The sequence below is a fragment of the Lolium rigidum genome, chromosome 5, assembly GCF_022539505.1.
Source record: "Lolium rigidum isolate FL_2022 chromosome 5, APGP_CSIRO_Lrig_0.1, whole genome shotgun sequence".
Lineage (NCBI taxonomy): Eukaryota > Viridiplantae > Streptophyta > Magnoliopsida > Poales > Poaceae > Lolium > Lolium rigidum.
The window spans coordinates 32,400,918-32,424,342 of NC_061512.1; the positions used below are offsets into that span (position 1 = coordinate 32,400,918).

The 23,425-nt window shown below is 40.1% G+C and overlaps 1 long non-coding RNA gene and 1 other non-coding gene across 2 annotated transcripts; one reads left to right on the forward strand and one right to left on the reverse strand.

Moving 5' to 3' along the window:
* Nucleotides 1-8,495: 8,495 nt before the first annotated feature.
* On the reverse strand, nucleotides 8,496-8,569 carry TRNAT-AGU. Its single transcript has one exon. It is a non-coding gene; the product is annotated as a tRNA-Thr (tRNA).
* An 11,317-nt stretch (nucleotides 8,570-19,886) lies between these two features.
* LOC124658035 lies at nucleotides 19,887-21,225 on the forward strand. The gene is made up of 3 exons (XR_006988979.1): nucleotides 19,887-19,993; nucleotides 20,296-20,348; nucleotides 21,059-21,225. It is a non-coding gene; the product is annotated as an uncharacterized LOC124658035 (long non-coding RNA).
* The last annotated feature ends 2,200 nt before the right edge of the window (nucleotides 21,226-23,425 follow it).

The following is a 23,425-nucleotide window of genomic DNA, read 5'->3' on the forward strand; positions in this document are numbered from 1 at the left end:
ACTCTACTCTTAAGGAAATACACTATAATCTGGATACCTGACAATTCTTTGCCGCGAGTATTTTGCAACTCATGGATGCGAGCCATCAGGGATTCAGTCGAAGTTCTTTCTTCCTCGGTAGCCTCTGCATCCCAGGAACGGCGACGAAGAATTTTCTCGGCACCGTCAAAAGGAGGAATATTATCCTCGAGGCAGCCATCGTTTTCTTCGCGAATGTATAACCACCTCTTGCGCCAACCTTGAACAGAATCAGGGAGCTTGACGTCGAAGTAATCAGCAGTGGAGCGAATAGAAATAACAACGCCGCCTATATTATAGGCGACATTGGGAGAGCCATTGCGGCGACAGAAGAAAATGCGCTTCCAAAGCGCCCAATTGGGTGAGACGCCAAGGAAGGCTTCACAAAGCGTGATGAAAATAGAAATGTGGAGGATTGAGTTTGGCGTGAGGTGGTGAAGCTGGAGACCGTAGACATAGAGTAATCCACGGAGGAAAGGATGGATGGGGGTGGATAAACCACGGATGAGATGGTCGACAAAACTTACCCGGTACCCCATTGGAGGGGCTGGGTAGCTTTCTTCGCTGGGGAAACAAACCGCTTTGGGTTTCGTGGTGATTCCCAGCTTCTTCAGGAGGTTGAGGTCTTGGTTGGTGATCTTGGACCTCTCCCACTCCGCCGCTCCCAGATCCGCGGCGGCCATCGAGGAGTCAGGTGTGCTGTGCCTGGTTAGACGACGCGGTGGCATCAACAATGGCAATGAAGAACAGCTGCGAAGAGAAAAGCTTTGGGAGCAGTGGAGCGCAAGGGGAGATTTTGCAGAGGAGAGCAGAGAACGGCGCGAGCGGAAGTGCTCGAGGAAGAAGAAGGAGATCTTATATAGAGGTGCGGTGAACCGACGGAACCGTTGGATGAAGAAAGAATGAAGAAGATGATTACCACGTGGCAACAAGGGCAAATTAGTATTTCAACATTGACGAGGTTACAGAACGTGCGCCAGGAAAAGCGGAGGACGTGTCTCCCCCACTTGCACGACGTGTCAACATGGTGAGAAAAATGGACCCACGAAGCAGAAAAAATTTCGGCTATTCATAGAGGTGAAGAGATTTTGACAAGGGAAAGTTTGTCGACATGCAAAACAAAAAGAGAATGGCGACAGGGTAAATTATTCGACTACTACTGGAGCCTTTGATCAAATACAAAGTTTTTGCCCAAATGCTCGGGGGCTACTTTGGAAAAATAGAAAATTTCGAGTATGACAATATAGAAATGGCGAGAGCCTATGACCAAATCCAAGAATTTGTTCATAGCCTCGAGGGCTACTCCCATCGGGAGCGCTGGTCGCGCACCCGATAAATATAAAAATATCGAGAAGGATCATAAATATAGCGGCAAAGGATGCTAATCTGTGGAGCCTACACCCAAGCACAAGTTCTTGGCTGTAGCCTCGGGGGCTACTCCCATCGGGAACGCTGTTCGCGTGCCCGATGAATTTGATCAGAAATAGAGAAAAAGAAAGTGAGTATATTTCGAGTTACACAAATAACTCTACATATACTCCCATCGGGAAGACAAAATAAAGTCATAAATATGACTCAATAAAATGTGCTATTCCAAAGGCGAAAAGCACTCGACAATATATTCTCAGAACGCCAAAGTTGCGATCAATTTCTGAATGCCGCAAATTTGCGAAGGTAAGACCCCGGATCCGTTCTCGCTGGGCGTGGCATCGCCAAAGACTGCGCTCTGCTACTTTTATCCGTATCAACGGATACGAAGAAAAATCCTAACGGACGCGTTAGGTACCCGATAAATTTGACCGGGACTCGACAGAATGGTAAGACCTTAAGCGGCGCTCGTCGAAGTTTACACCGAGTATCCCGAGATCATGTCCGGGGACGTGATCTTGAAGTAGGTTTTTGCGGATTGCCACTAGAGCAGTTAACTAGTACCTGATCCGTCAGATGAACTAGCCCCAACTACCATTATCCCTGTACAACATAGAATTTTATGTGGAGTGTGAATAAAAGCTCTCGAACAAAAATAAACGGGAGAGATTTTCCCTGACTCTGCGATTCAAGCAAAATCTCGGGGGCTACTGACATAGGCACCCCAAATGGGCCTGCCATAGATGGTACCCGGGATTTACTGAAGGCCCACTATCCGAAGAATAAGAAGATTCGGGAGCCCAAGATGTATTAAGGAAAGCTAGAGTTGTAATAGAAAGTATATTTTGTAATCTGGCGGGACGAGTTAGAAATCGTCCCGGACTCTGTAACTTGTACAAAACGAAACCCTCGGCTCCACCTCCTATATAAGGGGGAGTCAAGGGACAAAGAAAGGATCGAATCTACTGTCAACATAACCCTAGTTTTCATAATCGCCGAGTACTTTTCGCCTAAACCTTCGAGATCTACTTGCCCTCTACTTCTAACAAAACCCTAGTCTACAATCTGTAGGCATTGACAAGTTAATCCTTTGTCAGTTCGACACTCTTATTTATCGAAAGTACTACGATACACCCCCTATACTTGTGGGTCATCACCTATATGGTCCCCTGGTTAAATACCTTCTCATCTTGCTTCTTTGGATTACGGGTGTACTTTGAAATCCTCTTTCGATCAGCAGGATCATATGTCAGTTCATCTAAATCAATCTCTCTTTGACTAGAAGATTTTGACCAATCATTGATTGACCTCAACGAACCAATTTGTGAATGCTCAATAGGGACCCTGATTTGTTTACAATACCACACATATATCAACGTTTCCAATTAATACAGTTATAGCATGACATGAAACTATTATGAACTAATGAGATATAACAATAAATACTTCTTATTATTTGCCTCTAGGGCACTATCTCCAACAGTTGTATGCGGCTAGCAACTAGTTCGAGTAGTCCATATATATATACAAGGGATGCACATCTTGCACGTCCATATTTTCCTTTTGTAATCACGTGTCAAGTACTTGTTTGTACATATATAATGGCGTACGTAACACTTATTATTTTTTAATCTCATCCGTCAAATTTAGGATCAATATCATATATATTTTAAGCATATGTGGACAAACGTGGTTGTTTTATTTTACATCCGTATTTTGCTTTTAGTATATAATAGATAATAGATGCTCTCTCCATAGGCTTAACAACACTAGTGCACTCGCTGCAATCTCCATGGGGAACAAACCATCACATTTGTTTGGTGCCCATCCAAGTCACCGCCAACACTTCAGGACGAGAAGGAGCTAACAAATAATTAATATATACAAAGACCTTTTTCATCCTAAAAAATATTGCCAAGAAAGTAGCAGAAACTGAGAAAGCATTGGCCATAAGAGACGATGATGTGTGGTTCACTAACATTTATTAATTAACAATGTGTGCATGCATACATATGCCAACCTGCACCTTTTCTCTGTTGAGAGTCTTTGAAGTGAGTGAGAGTGTGTAATTGCTGATGGATTGATCATGAACTTTATTTTTCCATATTATATTCACAGAATGCTAATGGAGTAGTAAAGCCTGAAAGGATGCAGAACTTTTGGGGGAAAATCTTGTAGCTAGAAGAAGATATGGGAATTATGGCTCAAAGTCAGCTAGTCAACATTCTCTAAATTAATTTTCTCTACTTCTGTAAAACATTAGGCACCTCTCCATTAGTGCTAGCTAGAGCATTTCAGGTCGTTCCGTCATTGGCACATATTCTGTACTGGTATTAAAAATGTCACTTGAATAAACGCAGACACACAAATCTCTTCTTTTTAGCCTCTGGATAACAACGAATACACATCTTTCCCACACACAAAGAATGACAATAATACAGAGACATATATAGATATTGCTTTGTTCTCCATGCTTTGATATCGAGGTATTGCAGAGGCCGGGACAAATTATCCTTCGCAAGAGAAACATGCATGCCCAAAATATGTTCTTCTTCGGTAGGGAATAACCTTTCGATAACATCGAATAATATATAACAACCTTTCTCAGACAGATAATACTAATAACAATCATATACTGGCACATATATATCACTCCATTCTCGATCCTTAGTTATCATGTTGTAGCAAAGGCTGCTACTAATCTATTTATTTGTCCTTCGCAAAAATTAAGATTATTTAGTTGCATCATTTTGATGCTTTAATATCCCATAAAATCTTAAATAAAATTTCTCTTTTACTAAATAATACTACTTTACTCGTTCATTAATTTTCCAACTAGTCATGTATACTTACCAACTCTTGTGGAAAAATTGAAGACGGGCGTGCATGTTGGTTAATGGAATTTTATCTATTTTGAGATCATTTCTAGTTATTTTTCTCAAGCAGTAATTCATGACATTTTCAAGAAAATAGCTATTCATGACTAACCTATCTTCCAGAACCGCTTTTGTAAGAAGATACTCTACTCTTTGGTGGATTTTCTCAACATTACATATTTATTTGTCTACCTTTGCGATTGTGATAGGTCATAACATTCATGTTTTCTAACTATTAATTACTATTTCCATAACTATTTTTCTCAGAAGTTGTAAAATAAGTTTACATAATTCTGCTACCACAACAATTTACATGCAGAGTCAAAATACAATATAAAAGACAAACAAGTGAGAGAAATAGCGACACGTATAAAAGTCAAGCAAATTTTTCTATAATTTGTGAAAGCTGAATGAATAAGAACATTATTTTGTGGTAGGTCCATTGCAAGGAATCCATAGTGGATAAGGAGGTGTACTCTCCCTCCCTATATATATGTGTCATGCATGGCAAAGGTTGATGATGAATACACAAGACAAAAGATGCTCACTCAAAAGGGAGCACTTGTGATTAGATAAAACTCACCATGGTGGCTGGGGAGGTGGAAAAAGGAAGATCTTGACATGCTAAAGGAAAAATAAACAAAACCTTTGTTTACATATTCATGAACAAGATGCATAATTCATGTCTTTCTGGATTGGTGAAAGGCATTAGGTCCAGCAGCACACATCATCTGACCAGGAAAAGTTTCAAGACGAATCGCCACATATGGAAGTAGAGGGCCCACTTTTGTATCAATCAAACTAGTACTAATTGATTAAACAAGACCATTATGTGTTTGGTGTGAAGCAAGTTGCTCGTGCTTTGTTGGTTAGTACATTCTCTGATTACGAGTGAGTAAAATTTCTTAAGTAATTTCTGGTGCTTTGGTAAAATCATAAGTATAAATTAAGAGAACAATATGCAACATACACTCTGGTGTGTGAAACATTCCAACACAACGTGGAATGGAAGAATTAGTTATTTATTTGGTAAAGCTTTTGTTTCTTTATTTTTCACCATGGATAATATCAGGATGTAAAAAAAAAGATCACATTTAGAAATTCAGTGGTAAGAAAAGAGAGAGAGAGGGATGATTACAGGGGCATTAATTAACAAGGTGAAAACACAGTCATGTGGCATTAGCTTGTAGTAGTGGAGGCAGAATGAATTCTCACTTAGCTCCTGTCATTTTTTCCTGGAACAATGAGATCTGAGGCTGGATTGAGTAGCCCTCCTAGGAGCAGCTGACCTAATTAAGCTGGACTGGAGCATCTAATCTGTACTTATCTTTCTGTAGAAAATTAGTGATCAGATGCTTGTATGTATAATAAACTAGCTCGATCTTGGCCAAACAATTAAGGATGTGGCTAGATTAATAACAAGACCTTCTCGTATCATTGACACATATGAGAGGCAAAATCCGAGTTTAATTTTCCAACGACTCTTTGTGGATGAACATGCATTTCAGGTCAAATAGTTCGATTTTATTTTCATCTGTCAAGCCATCTAAAATGTGCGCACCACTTAGTCTTGTTTTTTATAGTAAATATAAATCTATAATTCCCAGGCTAGTTGGATGACAAATAGCATAGGACAAATATGGAGGTTTGATGAAGATCTTAAGGTAGAAGAGAAGAGAATGCTGATCAAGACAAGAATGGACGTGCGAAGGCGAAAAAACGTCATGTTCAAACCGCAGCAAAATTCAAGTCACATCAAGCATATGAAAGCCACTTATTTTGTTTCCAATTCTTACTAAACAACATAATAAAACTTTGTCTGCAAGTCGAGTGTACATTTCTACTTGAAAAGGTCCGGTGCATGGGCTCCATCAAAGTGACGTGGCTGTGGGCACATTATGATATTTGCATGACAGGAGGAAATGAATGATTAATCAGTGCACGAGTGCAATGGATGTTGACTCAGTCTATCACAGGTAGGTCCATGATTAGTTCCACCGTGGCATCCTATCCTAGTAGTGCGTGGGCTTGGATATTTAGTACAAACATATGAGGGGAAAAATGAAATTGTTGAGCTCGACGACTATTAGAACCTTGTCAAAGTAAAAAATATATCTAAGAAAATTTAAGGGAGAAGCAGCAAAGCACAATGTACATCAAAAATACAGTTTACTGTAACTTTTCATATATCAGCAGATTGCAAGATGTGACAAAATAGTTAAAGTCACTTCCGTCTCTTTGTCCAGATACATTTTAAAGGATTTAATTCTTATTGCAATCCTACTATAGTTCTTTTGTATCATAAACCCAGTCTGCATTCAGAAACGGTATGTCAACAACAGGCTTTTCTTAGCAGAATGTGCAAGAAACGTACACGGGGCATTTTTTCTGACTCGCCGACGAAAGATAAGACCTGGTAAAACTACAAATATAGCTACAGAAATCCAACTGAAAAAGAAGCCGAGCAGTAGTGTAAAGAAAAAAATAAAGTAATATGCATTGTTAATTTTGATTATGTCACCGGGTTATAGGATGTGCCAAAATAGTCTAATTCATTTTAAATGGTTTAATTCCCATTGCAGTCCTACTACAGTTCCTTTGTACGATAAACTCTATATGCATTCAGAACAGCATATATCAACATAAGGCATTTATTCTGTTCAAAATGCTCTAAGAATTATATTTATGGTGCTTCAGATGTCAGGATGCACTCAAATGCAACAACAGCTAATACTTCTGTTTAAAAGAAGAAATATGCAAGGAACATAGTGCCATAGGTATCTATCTAGGTGTGCTGGTTCCCCTCTGTTACAGAGTGCCAATGCAAGTGCAACAATGGCAGTCCACTGATGGATTTACTAGTGGGTGCACTGCTAAGTAGTAGTAGCAGCTGACTATTGAACCTTTCAAATTTCTGTGGCCATCCATGACCATCTGTGGTGGTGTAACCTCTTCACTATTCTGAGTAGGATGCCATCCGTCAGCAAAACACGCATGATCATCCATGAACAGAACATGTTTCGCTCATGTTACAGTGTCTGCATGCAATTGGATGTGTGGGTGCGATTGATGCACCCAAAAAAAAGATGAGAAAGATGCGTCTGAATTGGGACACACAGTCTGAAGTTGATTGATACATAAGTTTGTCCTAACCCTCTCAATCTTTCTCTTTGTATGCTGTATAAAGCATGTTCAAGAAGTTTCTTTGTCGATTGGCTGAAATCAACGACCGGTTAAGATGTCGACGGGCATACAAAAAGTGTATGATCAATGAGTCAATGACATATATAAGGACAGAAGAGTGGATGGGGAAGGAAAATGCAAGGTCAGCACTAGCCTTGTAGCAAGATACCAGTTTCCTTCTCTTCATGCTGCCAATGAAGCAAAACAAGAATCCCTAGGAAAGCAACCTTGGTTTTCTCTGGTCAATGCAAGCATCTAACTATCCTGATGGATGGTTGGGTGTGGATGGATCATGGATGGATGCAGAGACGGTGAACCAAGTGATGATTGTGGCAAAGAAGCAACAACATGAGTATCATCAATCAACGCCAGCAATTCCTGAAGAAAAAATAATCACATCAATGCATGGCCGAATAGCAAAAATATAACCTTTGTTCATTCCTTGGACGAAATCACATATACTAGTCAGGTCAGGCTATGTGGCTGTCTGGTGTCGTAAGCGGTGAATAGATGTGGTTCCAAAAATAATATTATATGCTTTCATTGACATGGATGGATGCAGAGACGGTGAACCAAGTGATGATTGTGGCAAAGAAGCAACAACATGAGTATCATCAATCAACGCCGACAATTCTCGAAGAAAAAATAATCACATCAATGCATGGCCGAATAGCAAGAATATAACCTTTGTTCATTCCTTGGACGAAATCACATATACTAGTCGGGTCGGGCTATGTGGCTGTCATGCGGTGTCGTAAGCGGTGAATAGATGTGGTTCCAAAAATAATATTATATGCTTTCATTGACATGGATGGATGCAGAGACGGTGAACCAAGTGATGATTGTGGCAAAGAAGCAACAACATGAGTATCATCAATCAACGCCAGCAATTCCTGAAGAAAAAATAATCACATCAATGCATGGCCGAATAGCAAGAATATAACCTTTGTTCATTCCTTGGACGAAATCACATATACTAGTTAGGTCAGGCTATGTGGCTGTCTGGTGTCGTAAGCGGTGAATAGATGTGGTTCCAAAAATAATATTATATGCTTTCATTGAGAGTTGAACTCAAGACCTCCCGCTTACTAAACGGGTGCTCTAACCAACTGAGCTATGAAAGCTATTTGAACTAATTAATTTGAAAACCTATACCAACTTATCTGCAGACCATGTAATCTCTCTTTCTAAATAGATGGCCCCATTTTCCTAAGCTCACAGGAGGCCACGTCACCCCATATTTCCCCACTCTGATTTTGCACACTCTCGCCACGCAGTCTCTCTCGCTAAGACCGATGTGGGCTTTAAATAGATTATTGGTGGGCTCAACCAGACGGTTAGGGCGGATTTGGGCCAGAACAGGTGATTCTAAACAACATGGGCTGGGAACATTAACCGATACTTCTGGGTAGACATCCTCCATGTTCGTCTAAACAAAATCCTGCTCTGTTCCTCTTCCTGAGCTATCGCCTCCTCCTCACGACGACTGCTCCTCCCTGCGACTCCCCGGTGGATAAATCCGAGCATTCAACCTAATAAATCGGACCTTTAAGGCAGTAGAAACTGCTCTACGAAGTTCATCCGCCTCCACCGTTTTGTCAACCTTAAAAGGCACGGGATGGTGCTGTCCGCCTCCACACCCATCAGGGCAACCTACTCTCGCCGCCAGCACGGGCAGCATCTTCGACGCCGGTAACTGCCCGCTCACCATCGTACCTCCTCCTCCTTCCTTTTCTAGAATCCCTGAATCCCTTACCAACCTGGCAGGTTCATCCCTGGCTACGGATTTTGTCACGCCTTCGGATTTCGGCTGCTACCACATGTCGTGGATTTCTTGAGATTTATTTCGGATTCTGTGTGATTGATCGACTTATCAGTCTGCCCGCTGGATGTTGATCTGTTGATTGATTTCTCGGCATGTTCATCATCCACGGAGTCCACCACATTCTTCAATTGGTACGTGTACTGTAATCTCCTCCTCTTAATTTATAATATACATTACTTGAGCGCAAATTTATTGGTTATCTTCCGTCTAATGCATGTGTTCAAGTAAATATTGGCTAACAGACTGGGTATCCATGTCCCTGCTTTAGAGCCGCCGTCGAAGCCCCTTGCATGCTGGTATTGCCACACGAATTTACCATCGCCACGCTGGAGAGGGCGAATTTGGAGGAAGAGTCGGCAGTCGGCACGAATCTTCCTGAGTACCAACACGATTCAGCAGACCATAGATATTCTTTTCTTTTTCATGGTCGCAGCCACGGCTTCTCAGCCTCAGCAGACCAGAAAGTTGGTGATGCCGCAGGAATACAAATGGTAGAAGGTCGATGAAAAGAGTGGCACTTGCAATGGAAGAACTGCTGGCCGAGCGCCTGCGCAGACTAGATCTTAACGTCACTGATGCGATCACCTGGACGACGAGGTTCGGTTAGCTGGAGGGCATTGGCCATGCGATATTCAGTGGTGCTACCACCTGAAGGAAGTGGTTCCATCTTCGCATCTCACCATGGTATGTCGAGCCTCCAGATTAAACTACTACTATATTTGTTCTACCTTATATACTGACGGCCTTTTATGTTCTCACCAGTCACCGTGGTAATGCAACCACAAAGGCCCGAGACTCCAGATTGATACAGTGCCAAAACGAGAGTGGATTTGAAAGTCACGTACGTGAAGGATTCAGTTTTTTGTTCATTGCTACGTACAGCTACCAGCCTATCAATACCATCTTATCATCAGTAGTTAGCTCCCCAAATTTATTTCTTCAATTCTGTACAGGGATTATATTTCCTTTGATCGCAACATATTTTGTGATTCTAATAGTATTTGTTTTGGTCTATCTTGCAGATTAGCCAGAATACTATTCCTAGGGATGATCAGGCAGCGTATTGATTTCGATTATGCATGCACATGTAAACATCGTTCTTTTTTGTTGATTGCTATGCTCAATTGTAATGGTACCTTCTGCGGCAAAATAACTTCATGTCAGAATGATAAAAAAGCTTCACGTGTCTTATTTCATTTTTTCACTATTTTCAAATACGAAAAAGAGTTAAATTTAAAATGCAAACATCGTATTATTTGAAACATCAATCATCACATACCCTCTCTCCCACTTCAAACCTTGGAATGTGTTGTTTTCATAGAGAGGTGGTAAATTTTATATTGTAGCAAGCACAATACAATTTTGCCACCGCCTACAAATCGTGATGTTGTGCCGTAATATGTAAGAAAGTTTTCTTAGTGAACAAGAGATTCTATATTGCTATTTTATCATGCCAAAGGAAAAGTCTATGACATTATTTTATTTTCGTAGGGATATATCATATGATTCTCAGTGAAGTCGTAAGCATGCGTAACTGCATAGGAAAATCAACAGGTCCATATCAGAACGTAATTCATATTTCAACCTTACTATGATCAACAATATTTAATCTAATGATATATTTTCTATCCCGCTGCAACGCGCGGGGAATCATCTAGTGTAATGAAACAACCTAACACGTGGACATTAGCAGAAATGAAACAGAGCAGAGAGGGAGAGGCATTCTCTGGCAAAAAAGAGTATTATTCGAGGAGAATATCCTGTGGAAACCACTATTACGGAGAAAACCCATGTATAAAGCATATGTACAAGTTCTAGAAAATTATTTTAAAAACACCACATTTAGACGAGATAATGTTCTATAAACATGTAAAATTTCTAGATCAAACTCTATTACCTTTGGAAGCTAGGAAAAGGTATACAATGAATATTGATTTTTTTACTGTTTGGCACTACCCCTTTCTTTATTTTCTTTTCTGTGACACTAAATGCGACTTTGTTTGGTCTAGAAATGCAACATGTCTATAGAATATCACCTGCAAAAATTTTGGACATGTTATAGATTTGTATACCTATTCACGTGGTTTCCTCCACAGATCCATCGACATTGAGATGAAAAATGAGACAAGAATACATGTACATGTTCATTTACTTTTTACAAGAACGTCGTTTGTTATAGCATGCATTGTACGAACTATCAACGATAAATGTATAAATAATGCTCGTGATAACCATGAAATAATTAAAAAAAATAAGCCGAAAACACACAGAGATGGAATGGCCTTGGACAAGAATCCGTCGAGCGGCTTCCCCACTGATGCACGATTAGCTGATGAATCATGAGTTGCGACTTCTTGATGGGCACGGGAACCTCGAGAATCCCCATGTTAAACAGAGCATGTTATGGTTTCAAACTGAACTACCACTGACGCAACATCCATGCAACTGATTCCTCTGTTAAACAGAGTGAATCTATAATCAGAACATGTTATGGTTTCAGACTGAACTACCACCTATAGCCCTAACAAACATTCAGTGGCACTTGTTTGTTTTGCAAAATGCAAATCATAACTGAAAGAGAAGGTGCCTTCAGAATGGTTAGAAAGAGTCTGCATCTTGAGAAAGCCGATTTCATAACTGAACACATTTCATAACTGGCACAATTCAGGAAGTGGAACAAATGTTGCACTAGGAGTCAAGTTCCCCGGTACCTGCAAAGAAGCCAGCTGTGGTCAGATTTGTTGGAGCCATGCCATGGCATCATATACCAAGTGCTCGGCGAGGAAATGACCGAAGGCATTGCTGAAGGCTGCTAGACAAAGTACATCGGTCACTCACTGCATGTAAAAGAAGAGTGTTCATAACTGATTTCTGCAGCTTTGGTTGTGTACATCTGTAGTGCCATTAGGGTGGTGCGTTGTTGCAGAGGCTGGGTGTAATTGGTATCTCTTGATATTAATATATTCCCTTTATAAAAAAAAACTGATTTCTGCAGCGATACGTCCTAACAACAACAGTACACTCAATTCTGAAGACGCCGTATCTGTTCAGAAAATTTCAGTTCTTGTAAAGGCTGCGAGCAATCCTTGGACATCTCAGAAAGGGCTGCTTGCTTCACAGACATGCTAAAGTCCATCTTCGTTCGTTGGGATGGATCTACCGATCCTAGTAGTTCCAACATCTGAACCATACGACACTGTACGTCTTAACACAATCCTCCAATCAGAACTGAACGTGGGAAAAATGTGGTAGCGAAAGAGCGGGTAGAGGAGATGACGAGTGTCACCGCCCCAACGCCGATGTCATGCCGGGCATGACGATGATGCGCCGAGCAGGTCGCCGCCGGCGCGCAGAGCGGAGAACATGACAGCGGGACGGCAGGAGCGAGAGAGGGGGTGCGTGTCAGCGTGTGGGTGTGGCAGTTTGAGGGCAGACCCTATCTATCGCTTATTGCGAGCGGCAATACAGCTCGCCAGTGTAAATATTTTTAATGGGCCGGCCTTTTTGTTTGCTTTCTCTCCTTCTCTCCCTAGTTTCTTTTTCGCTGACGGAAAAAACACACAAATTCTTGTCTTTTTTAGCTAACGAGAATGTCAAGAGGATTTTTCGTTTTTTTCCTTCCTTTCTCTTCTATTTTTTTAAAACGTGATTTTTTAAAAACCATGATTTTTCTGGAAAATTATGAACATCATTTTTTTTGGAAATGATTTTTTTCGAATCTGAACCCTTTTAAAATAATGAACCATGTTTATCTGGTGAATTTTTAAAATCCGGACATTTTTTATCTAGAGAACAATTTTAAAATATGAACCTTTTTTTACTTAGCGAATAGTTTAGAATTTCAACCTTCTATATTACTGAACATGTTTTTAGATAATGAACCATTTTTAATGTGTGACCCTCTTTTACCATGTAAACAATTTATAAATTTTGAATCGTCTTGAAAATTGTAATTAAACACGTTTTACCTCATTTTGTGTCGTTTTTCAGTTATTCTTTTTTTGTTCTATTTCATTTTTTCTTTCCTTCTTTCCATTTCTTCATCTTCTTCTTCGGCTTTTTCCATTCTTCCCTTATTTTCGGTTTTCTGTTTTTTAATTCATTCTGCTCCGTAAATATATATTTTTTTAAGTCATGAATGTTTTTTAAATACATTTTACTAGTGAACCATTTTTAAAACATGGAGCGAGCGAGGGGCTACGTGTGGGAGTGGTGGTTGGAGCGCAAACCCTATCTATCACTTATCACTTATTGCGAGCGGCTATACAGCTCGCCCGTGTATATCTTTTCAATGGGCCGGCCTTTTTCGTTCCGTTCCTCTCAATCTCCTCCTAGTTTTTTCTTCGCCGACGAGAAGAAGTATACACCATTCTTGTCTTTTTTTTCACTAACGGGAATGTCAAGAGGATTTTTTCTTTTTTTCCTTCTTTTTATTTTTATTTTTTAAAAACTTGATTTTACAGGAAAATTATGAACATCTATTTTTTTAACCATTATATCCCTGAATAATTTCTAAATGTGAACCATTTTAAAATATTGAACTTTGTTTTTCTAGTGAACTATTTTTTAAATCCGAACCATTTTTATGCAGCGAACAATTTTAAAATATGAACCTTTTGCATCTAGCGAATATTCTAAAATTTCAACCTTTTTTTAAAACTGAGCATGTTTCTAGATCATGAAGAATTTTTAATGTCTTGACTTTTTTACCCCACAAACATTTTATAAATTTTGATCCTTTTGAAAATCATGACCAATTTTCAAAATTAAGCACGTTTTACATAATTTTGTTTCCTTTTTCTGTTATACTTTTTCTGTTCTATTTCATTTTTTATCCTTCTTTCCATTCATTTATGTTCTTCTTTGGCTTTTTGTAACATCCGGATTTTTGGGAGCCGAATTTTTTTTAGTCAAAGGATATTGCGGTGGAATAAAATAAAATTATTTTATTAGGAATTTTTAAAATTAATTCTTCGGAATTAATTCACTATTTGAAGAGATATTACTTCCTTTTGCTATTTGAATTTGAGGTCAATTTGCCTATTTACTTCTTATTGGTTCTGCGTACAAAATCAAGTTAGCTTCCATATTTTTCTGGAAAATTCAATGTATGGTTGTATGGCAAGATCATGCAGCTCTTCATTAATATGTCATACACGTTGTTTCAGAGCACCCACCACGCTTGGGTTTTGGAGGATATAACTACTATATTAAACGTGAACCACTTCGATTTTTGTGAAAATTTTGAGACTTCTTTCAGATTATTACGGTGGTAACACGTAATCCTTTGGATGGTCTAATTTTCGCTGGGGTTTTCTCTGTGTGCAGCTTCGGTGCCGTATATAATTTCGTGAGCATGTGTTTTTCTTCAAAGTTCTCATGTTAGGTTGGTTTGGTGTTTTCTAGGTGTGGACGTAGCTGCCCCGTAGTCCCATCGAAAATTGTCTCATTCATCGCCGCTTTGACCGAACGATCTAGGAGTCCTGGCCCGCTATTCTCGACGAAGCAACACGCGCCCCTGCACTTCTACAGGCCAATCGCCAATGCTACCTCGCCTCTCACAGTCTCACTTCCGTCGTCGCCTTGGATTACCCCCGCGCCAGGGCTCTCTTCCGACGACAGGCGAGGTGGTGCGGAAACGCCATGGCCGCCCTGCGTCGGGACGGAAGCATTTTGGATGGAGCGCCCGCCGCCTATGAACTCTGAGGAGATTGCACGCGGCGGAATCCCTTGACTCCTCCATCCGCGGCCCCCGTTTTCGACCTCCACCCTCCCATCGCCGGCGCCCAACCCTCCCTCCGCCGCCCCCGTTTCCGGCATCCCTCCATCCATCACCGTCGGCCAAGCTAGGTGGTCGGATGTGAGAGGGACGAGCATCTGCCTCGAGGTGAGTTGCCCTCTTTTCCCAATAAGTCATGATTGAGGATAGGCTTTCTTCTTACTCTGCTCTCTCCTATACATGGTGAACAGTAGGATGGACGATGGAGGGGCTCTTCTCCATGATTCTGATGTGGATCCGCCGGATCTTGTGTCCCCCAATCCAACACCAGCGTTTTTCAAGGCTAGAGTCGAGTTTGGCTGTCGGTTTCTTCGGGTCATGCTGGTCTGGGCACATGGTGTGCCCTTAGCAGTGCCTAGGTCGTCCGCGAGCTGTACTCGGTGGGCAGTGGCCATCAAGAACGCCGCCATGGACCATGGTCTTCTCTGGCTTTCACAGAGTTGGCAGCAGGTGTGTACCGTCTGTAACATTGAGCTGCAATCAACCCCGTATCCCTTGGTCTTCCATCCACGATTGATTTAGGCGTTTGCATAATCTATGACAGGAGTAGTTTAATTCTAGAACAATTGGTGACACAATCATCGTTTTTAGGTATCCTGTTGTACTGATATCTCAACGATGGAGGTGCCATTTGGGAAATTTTGTTAGAACGGGATTGAGCAAATTTTCTGCCTTGCTTCAGATTGTAAGATGCAGAGAAGCTTCAGTTTTAAAACTGTTCATGCTATTTCGCATAGAGCTAATCTCGATTCCATGTGCATTGCTGGAATTCAACTAATGGAGTTTCAGCAGACTTCTGAATCTGGCCGGCCTCCAGCAAGCTTTTGCTTCTACGACCCCTTAATGAAAGTGATATTGAGAAATGGAGGTGAAGGCCTTCTTCCAGTATGATTTTTTTTATCACTACATACTTTATAATATAGTGGTTTCAAAAAGAATTAGATAGCTGTTTAGGTCCACTCTTCATTTCATTGTCGCCGCCTTCCTTTTATCATCAACACATCGCCGTCTTCTCTGCAATTGCTCTCACAGTTCACAGGTTGACTTGCAGTTTTGACAGCTCCGAGGACAGCTGGCTCCGAGAAGTAAACTCATCATAAATCAATTTGTGCATCCTTCTTTCCTTTATTTAGTTTCCTTTTCTGTCCTGCTTTTCTCAAGCTTTACCCGAAATTAAACATTCTTATGTTCATAAGAAATCTAATATTCCTCTGAGTTGCATTGTTGACCTTTCGATTGCCTTGCAATGTGCGTCTATCTATACCAAGAAGTCATACTGCGTGCAAATATGTAGAACACTCCTGAGGCTATCAGTGGAAAGTTCTTGTGTGAATTGCACGCACATGGGAATATAGGGATCAAGACGCGGTAAAACTCATAAGAGTTGGGCTTCATTGGTGTTCACCGTGAGTTACTCCTCCACAAATCAGTAGATTGCAATGCCTCAGCTTACTACCATTTCCTTGTGCATGAATACTTGAATTATCAGAAATGATGTGCAGCCCTTCCTCTGCAAACAAATATACTATAATATAGATTTTATATACTACAACTCCGTCAGTAGCATTATCTTTATTTGTATCGTCATAATATCACTACTCGCCGTATCTTTGTAAATATATGACCAGTCATTGTGATAGCTATACTACCATTTTTCTAAGCAAAGCAAAACTCAATCAACTTGGTGCATATGTGGCTTTCATAGTGTAAAAAAGAATACCATGATATTGCTAGCACTACTCTGTAACATGTAATATTATTATCCAGAAACATTCATGTGTGTGATACTGCAGTTCAGATCAGTGTTTCAGTTGTTCAATCTATGCAGTACTTCAAAGTAAAAAGCAGCCAAACCTTTAGACGCTATTTCAGTATGGACATCTCTTCTGAATGGGTGCTTCAGCGAACCTGATTTTTTTTTTGTATTGTTTTGTAAAAACATGAACTCTTAGTGTAGAAGTAAAAAATATAATCAGGCACATTGACAGTTCAGGTCATGCTTTTTTTTGCTTTTTAATTATGCTACTACTTGATTCTTAGTTAAGAATACGCAGTGCAGCTTCATCGGTCTTGAGTATCCCCGAGAGTTTTACTAGGACCTCTCTTAGTCTGGTGACAACTACTATTTCCATTTAAATAAGGCACCTGACTTGCTTTTAGGAGTCATTTTCCCTTTTTGATTGCTTTGCCAATTACCACGGTTTCATATTGAGATATATGCCACAAAGATCTTTAGGAGATCGTGGTGCTTATTTACTAATCCTTGTAAATATATGGAGTTTCTGTACTTACCAAGGTAATGTAAAAGCTCTAGCAGGAGTTGTGTTTGCTGCCACTAAGTAAGTTAACAAAAATGGTAGCAGGTGTATTATTTGTTCGGACCAAGCTAGGTTCAAACACAACTTTTTGAAAACAAAAATGAACAGAAATTTACCACTAGGTAAGATCCAACGCTAACTATACTATCATTGTCTAAAATAGCAACATGAGTTGTTAGTACCGTTAATGGTGGGATGTTTAGGCCTGTATCTTTATCATCCTCTTTATTTGATCTGATTTTTTCTACTTAAATAGAACTTTCAGTGGAAAGTCTGATGCTTCAAGGCATGCTCCTGCAGAAACTTTTATGTTTTCCAAGAATCACCTTACTTATGTCCTTTTTCATGAAAAATAACTTAAAGAAAACTTCACTGCATATTGTCTTTGGTATGAATCTATAGGTTATCTCTTACAAGTTATTGGCAAGCATTGTTTTTAGCTTCACAAAAGTTCGCTATATTTTCATCTCTAAATTATGTGTTGACACTTTGAACACAACAAACGATATTCACATTTACAGCATGGGCATGCATTCATTGTTACTGAACAAACAAATTAAGAAGGATTAATTAGATTATTTTTTTGCCTGAGTCACTTGCTGCCATGACTTCGAGCGTATCTTAGCAGCCCAACTTTTTCTCCATTAATGCTTTTATGTATATGTTTCTGCATGGAAAATTATGAAAAAGGAGTTCTTTATGAGTATTAGGGGGCTTGACTGTAGGTCAGCTGGTTCACCAATTATATTTCACTATTTGGCATCTGGCCTATACCCGCAAGGGAGACTTTCCAACTTCTTGTTTAGTGAACAATCCAATAATTTCAGCCGATTCTTTGAAATGGAAAATTTGGAGGTCAATAACACACTATCAGGAAATGTCTGACAAAATTCTATCTCTATGGGACATCATCAGAGCATTTTGCAATTCCACACCCCCAAATCTAGGCTGCACATGTCATGCTATCCAGTTATGAAGGTTCGAGAGCATCGGGAGCGCCCTAAGTTTTATGTAAAATACTATACTAAGTTAAAGGGGTATCACTTTATGCATTACAATCAAAATAGTATGAAGCTCATGTCCACTTTGCTTGAGAGCACATGTACAGTTTCCTTGTGTAAACATATGTACTCATCACTGCAGATTGTGATTGTGGAGCTCATCACGGTATAACTTCTATCATTCACATGTGTGAAGAGCTAGAAAGAAGGTGGTTTCTGTATTATGACTGGTCATTATTTTCTTTTCAGCATACATGTACAGTTGTGAATGAAATAAAATGCATGTGTGCGCTCAATTTTAGTTTCCCTTTTCTTTTCCACCGAAGTGAATGACTCCAATGAATGTTGTAGATTTATTCTACGAAGGAATCCAATAAGTGAGTATATAGTGAAAATCATTTGAATTTTCATAACATATGTTTCATTTGTGGTGTATCGGCCCGTTTATTTATTTGATCCTCTGTATTTCCACAAGGTAACAGATTTTGTATTGTTTCTTTTGCTCAGTTTGAGACGACAGGATGTGGCATATTCATGGCTTGGCTGAGGAAGAGTCCGTCAGAAAGCATGTATCCATCAAGAACATCCACATCGTTGTCGTGGTCATGTCATCGGCAAGTCCTATTTCTTGCTTTGTTTGCAACTAAACATGGTGCTATAGATTTTATGTTCACATTAGCTTCAATGGAAAGGCAAGATACACATTTTACTACCAAACATAGTTTAATTGAGATCGAGCTGATAGATAGATAGATCACCTCTAGACTATCTACATATATCAGGAACACATGCTTCTCATATTAAAAATATGATTTCCAACTTCATTATCTGTTACTCAAGGATTAAACAATATTTTTCCCTACTTTTACCAAGTAACCAACATTTGTTGCGTCGACAGTCCATAATCAAATTGTGCTGCATAGGTAAACAATATTTTTACCGTTGGTATCTACTCCAACATCTCAGTCTCCACAAGTTCCATGGAGAAAATCTCCAGTTCGGCCGTTCCTGCTCCAAACAATGTTATGGGGCCTCCAACAATTTTTGCCCGCGATGTAGCAGCTCATCCACACAAGTACCAACATAGATCATAGGTCATCTGCCATGAGCAATCCTAGAAACAATCAATCCAGCCACTTCCAGGCACCTAGGTTTGGAGTCATCACCTCATAGGCAAGACTACAAACCTACGGTATAACGACCCATGAGGTAGTATTATGCTTTCGTAATATACTTGGTATCTTCTGCTAAACGAATCAGCACAAGTAGCGACAACTACGGGCCTATTTCACGGGGTAACAAGTATCAGAGTAAAGTAAAAGAGTATGGTATCATCAGATCCTACTATAATACAATTTGTGTCAGTTATTTGACTTTTCCTGGTTTGCTCTCTATACACAGAATTAGCATATTTTGCCTCAAAATCATCTCATTGTTTTAATTATTTGTTTTTTAACAAAAGATCCTTTCTGCAAGATGACTGGTACAAAATGACGCTAATTGCCTTGGATTTCTGTTGTTCAGGTCAAAACTTCGAGAGGTTGTTCCCATTATTAGGAAGTATTCTCTTCTGTTCTTGATGTTTCAAGTTCTATATAGAAGCGTTAAACAAGCGGTAGGGCATGGTAAGATATATTTTCTCACTACATATTTCGTCCAAGATGACAGTTCAAGACTACTTATGTGAAGGTCAAATTTGTAGGTTGATTATAGGTTCTTAAATTATTTATGTTTTCTACTACATGTATTATCTCTGCTTGATCTGAAGGTCACTTTTCTTCTACCATCAGTATCAGTACTAATATTGTATATCTTTGGAGGGTTTCTTTCTGTTTCATTCTAGAGAGATGCTGATACAAATTTTTATTTTGTGAAATTGTAGGCAATCCAAAATTTCTTTAATTATAACTCGCTTTTTTTCTCGCAGTTCCAGTTTTGGAGTACTTGCCCTCAAACTTCTTAAGCTGACAAGTATGGCAGGTTTGTATGTCTCACTCATGTTTAATTTCAGAAAGTTCTTGCTTTGGTCCCACGTCCTGCTGTTGCTGGAAATTTTCTATCATAAGCACCACTGGCTCCTATCATTGTTGCATTGTTACACTTTGTTTTGTAAATTACATAGAGCTAAAGAAAAAATTGGTAAAAGTCATTTTTTACATCTATACTACGTAAGCATAGGTATGAGCCATTGATGCTTGAAAGAAATCAGCCTCGAATAATTTTATATTTAGTAGAATTATTTAGCTATGCTGGGAAGTTGCATAATTTTTTTAATCAGGGTAGTAATTATACATTTGATTGCAAAGAAGATATACAAATATAAGAATTGCTCTGTTCAGTCTTGCAATTATCGGTTACCTTGATTCTCTTTGTACGGAAGGCAATTTGTGTGCTCGAGTGTAAAAAATATGAGCTTTAGGTATAGAAAATTGGGATATCTAACTTTCTCTCATTGCCTTCCATAGTTGTTGATGTACACTAGATATCTTTTAGGAGTTGATGTTCCACGGGATTCCATGGATATTGGACGGAAATGAAGCAGTATGTAGAGTACATACCGCCAGGCCCTATATGGTAATGTATTGATATAAAATTGATCTAACTATTGTCCCGTTGGTTAGTCTGCATAGTTGAGTTTTGGTGTATTTCATAACACAACATATAATACTACATTTGTCTTTATCTTTCAGCTATCAAGCGGAGGCAGGATCGAGAGATGCGCAGCCCAGTGCATGATCAAATTCAAACCGAGGAATGACAAGTTCCACATAGGGCTATCAAAAATTCAAAATGCAATCTGCCCATTCCTGCTTCGTTTCTCCATGCCTTGAATAATGGTTGTAACCAAATATTATGGCTTAGAACGTATTATCACTTAGTGTTTTATACTTTTTTGCTTATCACACACAGATCTTCATTCATACTTTAAGGTGTGCACAACATAAGAAATCTCGGTACTAAAAAGGTGAGCCGTCTTAGATGCTCATCCTTTAATTAGATTCCAGTAGTTTTTTTTGTTCTTCATCAAGGCTACATAAGGGCGCGGCGTGCCGCCGCGCCAGCCCCTGCTAGTATCATATAATGCGAAGAAGATTGTCGAGCCTAGGGAACCAAAACAAAGAGGCTTTCGGCCATGTTTCCAAAAGAGTAAAACGTTTTGGGGGTCACGAAGTTGCCACCGATGAGCGTATTAGTCACGAACTGGGAAAATGACAAGTATTGGTCACGAAGTTGTAGAATTGTGCCTCGTTAGTCTTTTCGTCAGGACGACCGTTAAGTTGATGACGTGGCGCCGTTAGTTGTCACGTGAAACGCACGTGCGGCCGGCCCGTAGCTAAAAATCTGACAGAAATTATTGTAATATTGTAAAATCAATATAAAAATATCTATAGGCCTAAATTTAACAAATAATATACCGTTGGATTCAGAAAAAGGAGTAGAACACATTGGTACTGTTGGTTTGCAGTTTTGCAGATATTCAAATTTTAATGAGTGTTTATGGTGTTTTTTACATGATTTAAATTAATTTGAATGCGTTTAATATTAAACCAATACCAAATGACTCATATTGAAATTGCCCATCCACTAGTAGAATTTTGAAACTAAAGCTATTTTCATCATATTTTTACTGTTGTGTTAATATGCCTATTTAAAATCATATTTTACTATTTTCCGGCCACCTCTCCTGCTTCTGGCGGCGCCCGAGCCAGGCCCGCCTAGCCCCAGATGGGCCCAGCTCTGGGCCGTTAAGTTGCCCGAGGTGGCGCGCGACGAGGCTCTCTCGGCCCAGAGCTGGGCCCTCGGGGCCCATCTGGGGCTAGGCGGGCCTGGCTCGGGCGCCGCCACGTGACAACTAACGGCGCCACGTCATCAACTTAACGGTCGTCCTGACGGAAAGACTAACGAGGCACAATTCTGCAACTTCGTGACCAATACTTATCATTTTCCCAGTTCGTGACTAATACGCTCATCGGTGGCAACTTCGTGACCCCGAAGCGTTTTACTCTTTCCAAAAATAAATTAAAGGCTGGTTAACCACCGTAAGCTGTCGTCGTCGGAAACAAACGCGACTTGTTTTCCGAGCACAGTGGCGCCGGAAAGAAAGCAGCTAGAGTTCCGAATAGGTACTGTACAGTCATCAGATGAGAAGATAAAAAAAAGGACAACAAGGACGCCGACGGATGAGCCGGGCGGTGCCTACCGCCCCGCCGCCGCGATCATCTCCCTCCGGCATGGCAGGCCGACACGTGCGTGCGTTCCGCCCATCGAGTCTGGCGGATGTTTTCTGGTCGCTTTTTCATCTGCCGAAATCAATCTTCGAATGGCGATCGACGTCGACTCGCTCGTGCGCTTCGATCGTACGCCACGTTGGGTGCAAAACAGAGGTCGGCATCACGTGTCCACCCCTTTGCCCTATTCTTCTTCGGGAAACGTCACGAGATCCGAATTAGTGTCCGTCGCCGTCGTGCGCTCTCCGGTTAGCTCTCCTGCTTGCCATGGGATTATTAATTAATAATGTTAAGTGCATCATCATTATATGTATGTATGCTGGCAGCTTAAGTAGCTTCAAAGCAAAACAAAAAATGACGTGATTAGTTTTGTTTTTTACTCACACACGTCACCTTATGTGGGACTTTGACGCGGTTGGCCATCCTGCACGCCTGAAAACGCTCGTCGGCAACGGCACGCGCGCACTACTGACTCAATCACGAGACATCTCTAGCGCAAGTTTTCTGTTTTTTTTAATTGCTTGCTGCATCTAACGCGGCCACGTAAATCAAATTGGCAAAAAAATTAAAACAAAATTAAAGTACTCCCTCTATTTCATGAAATATATATGTATGTTCTCAATTTTACTAATATTTTGATGTATATAAACAGTATTTAGTGTCTAGATGTATCTAAGTTTACATAAAGTTTGACATCTTTCGTAGAAAGGAGGGAGTGGCTAATTTGGTTAATAACATAGATAATACCGTACAACGGGCGAGTTTTTACAAAATCAAGCCCACCACGGAGGACAGCGCTTTGTGGTCGTTTTGTCCCGCGGCCTTCTT